This window comes from Vicia villosa, linkage group LG3, assembly GCF_029867415.1.
Source record: "Vicia villosa cultivar HV-30 ecotype Madison, WI linkage group LG3, Vvil1.0, whole genome shotgun sequence".
Classification (NCBI taxonomy): domain Eukaryota; kingdom Viridiplantae; phylum Streptophyta; class Magnoliopsida; order Fabales; family Fabaceae; genus Vicia; species Vicia villosa.
Window position 1 is genome coordinate 148,125,740 of NC_081182.1, and position 6,000 is coordinate 148,131,739.

The window sequence follows — 6,000 nt, forward strand, 5'->3', positions numbered from 1 at the left end:
TATTATATTATTTTCTTTGATTCAATTTATTAAAAAAATTATTAAATAAATAATGTATTTGAATTGTCTAAATATATTAATTATTTAAGATATTTAAAAGTAAATTTTTTATAAATAAAACCAGATAGCATATATCTTGCAATAAATTTTAAAATATTTCATTAATTTATTGAATATACGTTTAGGAGTGTTCATGGATACGCATTAACCCGTGGACTCACTCGCTCAATTTAATCCAACTCTTATTTTAACCCAACTCTATCATGTACGGTCCAATCTAAACCAACCTATAACCCATTGATATTTGGATTGAGTAACGGATTTGAAATTTTAAATCCGCCGATCCGCAAACTCATTGATATGTCATATTATTTTTTTATTTTTTTATAAACGATCTAGCAATATCCTTTCTTTGTATTTATCATCTTTTAATATAAATATAGTTTTTATTAATCGTAAAAACTTTAGCCTAAATTAAATTTGAAAGACTGGACTTTTTTTAATTCTCTTTATTAAAAGAAAGATATATCTTACCATTTAAATCATATTCTATACAATTAATATATATATATATATATATATATATATATATATATATATATATATATATATATATATATATATATATATATATATATATATATATATATATATATATATATATATATATATATATATATATATATATATATATATATTTGGATTTGATTCAGATTGTGAACGAGCTTTTAGATATTAAATGATACATTTTATTTAAATTAAATAATAAAATTTTATGATATTTTTAATATTTTTGTAAAATAAATGTGTTAATCAAATTAATTTTTTGTTTACAATTTAAAAACCATATTTAACTGCGAATCAAACTAACCCATTAAAAGAACATATTATTTTGATTTAAGTGGATCAAATTTCGACCCAACTAAATCTGCAAACACCCTTATACGCGTCGTTTATTAGATAACATGTGTGTTCAAAATTATTTTGTAACTAGTAGGGAACCCGTGCGTCCGCATGGGTTCTGGTCTAGACCGCGGATATGTCAGTAATTTGATTTTGAAATTCAAATAAAATAAAAAATATTTAAATATAATTGTAAAAAAGAAAAAAATAGTCAATGATAAATATATAAGTTACTCAAAGAAGAATATTTTAATGAAAGACTTATTTTTTAAATAAAAACAAAATTGTATCAATTTTTCAAATTTTAAAAGAAAGAAATCAACAATATATACTATAATATTCATGTATTATCTTAAAAATTATTGTATTTTAAATTAAAAATAGTTTCAAAATAAAAAAATTAGATACCCGCACGTTTACACGGAATTTGGCCTGGTTACCCGTGCGTTCACACGGTACTCATGTACTACCCGTGCGTTCACAATAATTTTGTCCTGATTACCCGTGCGTTGACAAGATATTGTGTGTTACCCGTACGTTCACAAGGTAATGTGTGTTACCCGTACGTTCACACAAAATTTGGTCTAGTTACCCGCGCGTTCATACGTGTACTCGTGTATTACCCATGTGTTCACAATAATTTTTACTTGGTTATGCGTTTACACGGTACTGTGTGTTACCCGTGTGTTCACACGGATGTTAGCCTGATTACCTATGCATTCACACGATTCTGGGTAGCTAATCATGCGCATACTTTTATTTTTAAAATGTAATCAAATATAATTACTATACACTTTATTCTTAAGGCATATTAAAATACACTTTATTCCAAATAAAATACACTAATTTCAAGTTGGTCTAGGATTCAATCTTCCTTTATACATATATTTTTTAACATATAAAATTTATTTTGAATTATTATAAAAATATTTTAAATTTCAATTAATCAGTTGACTATTTTAAACTAACAATTATTTAATAAACATAATAATTTTATTAATATTTTGAATGCACGCCACATGACCATCTATACCAGTAGCAAAGTTAGAAAGAGTCTAATATGAGCAACAAATGAGCACAAGTAAGAACTAATATAGAGATGAATTTGAAAAGATTCATTATAAGTCCCACATTGGAGGGAACACAAATATATATATATATATATATATATATATATATATATATATATATATATATATATATATATATATATATATATATATATATATTCCAACTTGGACAATTGTTGTTGGGTCTAAGGGCACCTACAATTTTGTAAAGGAGTGAGGACACACCAAAATGCAATCATGACACACACGCGCGAGCGCAGCCGTCCGTCTGGCCGACCGGCCGGCTCGGTTCGGTTAGGTCCAGTCTAAATGAATTAATTTTTTGGAACCGGAATTAGTGAAAATTAATTAATTCAGTGAAAAAAATTAAATACTATTACTTAATAGTAAGAAATTAATTAATATTTAATATTAATTAATTATGAAATGGTGACATGTACTCATAAAACCAAGTCCTATCCTAAATGTTGACTACTTACTTGCCCTCCAAGAGTCATAAGACTTGCTGACCAAGTTAATAACGGCTACCTTGACTGGGCTGGTTCCACTCTCCCACTATATTTTCGCCCACGATTTGGTCCATTCAGTTGGATCTTTCTTTGCCTATAAATATATTGCCTTCATTCATTTTTTCGGAACTCCAGAATTCACATCCGAGTTCTCTCGTCTCTCCCTTATTCTACTTCGTCTTACAAAATATTCTTTTCTGTTTTCGACTGAATTTATTCCAGATACTACGGCTGGTTCTTAAACCATCTTTGAAGGTGTATCACTGACCGATTCATCACACGTGCAAGTGTGAATCATATTTCTTGAAAAGAGCTATTTATCCTGGAGGCGTCGTGGGTATTTAAGAGCTGTTTTGCATAAATTTGGCAGTACCGCGAAACGTCTTAAAGAAAGCGTACTGATCTGCGACACAGCCAATAATTTCCTCTATCGCATTATTTTCTAAACCGAAAAATAACAATTTTAAGACGTTTTCTGTAACTACCATGTCGACTGAGGAAACTATCGGTAATACTGCGGCCGCTTCTGTGAATGACAAACCATTCAAGTTTGAGGGATCTAATTTCAAACGTTGGCAATCAAAGATGAAGTTTTTCTTAACTCTGAAAAAGGTTGCCCACATTCTGACTGAGGATATCCCTGTTGTTCCTTTTGGATCATTCGAGATAACTAATGGTAAGTCAACTGCTGAATCCGACGGAACCTCCAAAAAGGACGAAGTTTCCAAAACGTCTGATGGAGGCTCTGCTGCAAAAGAAAAAGCCGCAGCAGATAACTTACATCTCCGAAAAGAAATTGCCCTTTGGCAAGAAAATGATTACCTATGCAAACATCATATTCTGAACAGTCTTGCTGATGACTTGTATGATTACTATAGTAATCACAAGACTGCTAAACAGGTTTGGGAAGCTCTCCAAAAGAAGTATGACACTGAAGACGCTGGTGCAAATAAATATGATATGAGTCGCTACTTGAACTACAATATGGTGGATGAAAAGTCTGTGGAAGCACAAAGCCACGAGCTTCAAAAAATTGCTCATGAAATCATTATTGAAGGTATGCCCCTCAATGAACAATTTCAAATTGTTGTAATCATTGACAAACTGCCCCCCGGTTGGAAAGATTTCAAAAACGTGCTTCGCCATAAAACAAAATAATTTTCAATTGAGATTCTGATTACTCGCCTCCGAATTGAAGAGGAAGCTCGGAGACAAGATCTGAAAGATGAGGTCTTAGTTGTTTCTAACAACAAAAAGAGATTCGGTGCGGTTCTGAAGCCTACTTACTGGCAAACCATTAAAGAATCAGAACCGCAATGCTGTGAACCAAATTAAGAATTGGAATCCCTCTAGGGCCCCATCTGCTCCATTTGCTAGGCAGCAACCACCACCTTAGAGAAATGACGCTTCGGTTTTCACTTGCTACAATTATGGGAAACCGGGTCATATGGCAAAAAAATGTAAGAGCATGCCTAAACCTGTTGCTGGCTCAAATGCTTGGATTAACATGACTGATGAGCCATTTGTTGCTATGATCACTGAAATCAACATGATTGGTTGAAGTGATGGTTGGTGGATTGACACTGGTGCCTCTCGTATGTCTGTTATGATCGTGCTATGTTCAAGACATACACTATCGCTGAAGATAAGAAAGTGTTGTTGGGAGATGCTCACACCACTAATGTTGCTAGAATTGCAGACGTTGAGCTGAAATTCACCTCAAGAAAGACTTTGATCTTGAAGGACGTCATGCACGTTCCTGAAATTAGGAAGAATCTTTTTCTGGTTTTCTTTTAAATAAGGCAGGGTTTGGTCAAACTATAGGGGCAGATTTTTACACCATCATTAAGAACAGTATTTTTGTTGGGAAAAGGTACGCCGTTGATGGCATGTTTAAGTTGAATGTTTATTTTAATAAAGTTTCTCCTTCCGTTTACTCTTTGTGTGATTTTAATATTTGGCATGCTAGACTTTGTCACGTTAATAAGCGAGTTATTTCTAATGCAAGCGACTTAGGATTAATTCCTAAATTAAATGTGAATGATTCAAATAAATGTGAATATTGTAGTCAAGCTAAAATAATTAAGACTTCGCATAAATCAATTATTAAAGAATCTAATCCCCTAGATCTTAAACATTCTGATATATGTGAATTAGAAGGAACTTTAACTAGAAATAGTAAACGTTATTTTATCACTTTTATTGAAGATTGCTCTGATTACACTTATGTATACTTAATAAAAAATAAAAGTGAAGCGCTTGACATGTTTAAGATGTATGACTGAAATTGAGAATCAATTTAGTAAGAAGATTAAGAGACTTCGTAGTGATTCAATGAATTTTATATAAAACATGGAATTGTACATGAAACGACTGCTCCATATTCTCGTGAAATGAAATGGTAAAGCAGAAAGAAAGAATAGAACTTTGACTGAACTTGTTGTTGCAATTATGGTGAATTCTGGTGCTGCACCTCACTGGTGAGGGGAAATTTTATTGACTGTTTGCTATGTCCTGAATAGAATACCCAAGTCAAAAATTAAGATCTCTCCTTATGAAATATTAAAGAAAAGACAACCAAACTTGTCTTATTTGAGAACTTGGGGCTGTCTGGCTTAGGTCAGAATTCTGGACCCGAAACGAGTTAAACTCGCTAGTAGAGCATGCGAATGTGTATTCATTGGGTATGCAGCAACCAGTAAGGCATATAGGTTTTATGACCTAAATGCAAAAGTGATCATAGAATCAAATGATGTTGATTTCTATGAAGACAAATTTCCCTTCAAATCGAGAAATAGTGGGGGCACTCAATCGAGTCACATTCTTGTGATAAGAAGCACAGAAAGCAACGACAATGTAGAAACAGAACTTCAACGAAGTAAAAGAGTAAGAGTCTCTCAAGACTATGGGCCTGACTATGTGGCTTATAATGTAGAAGAAGATCCAATAAATCTTCAAAAAGCTTTGTCATCTCTGGATGCAAACTTATGGCAAGAAGCTATTAATGATGAGATAGATTCTCTGGAGTATAACAAGACCTAGCACTTAGTAGACTTGCCTCCTAGATGCAAACCTATCGGTTGTAAATGGGTTTTGAAAAAAAAACTAAAACCTGATGGAACTATTGATAAATACAAGGCTCGTCTTGTAGCCAAGGGTTTTAGAAAAAGAAAAAATGTAGATTTCTTAGACACCTACTCTCCAACTTGTACAATTGTTGTTTGGCCCAAGGGCATCTACAATTTTGTAAAGGAGTGAGGACACACCAAAATGCAATCATGACACACGCGCGCGCGCCTCCGGCGTCCGTCCATCCGGCCGGCTCGGCTAGGCTCGATTCGGTCCGGTCTGATCTAAATGAATTAATTTTTTGGAACCCGAATTAGTGGAAATTAATTTTCATTAATTAATTAATTAATTCAGTGGAAAAAATTAGACACTATTATTTAATAGTAGAAAATTAATTAATATTTAATATTAATTAATTATGAAATGGGGACATGTCCTCATAAGACCAA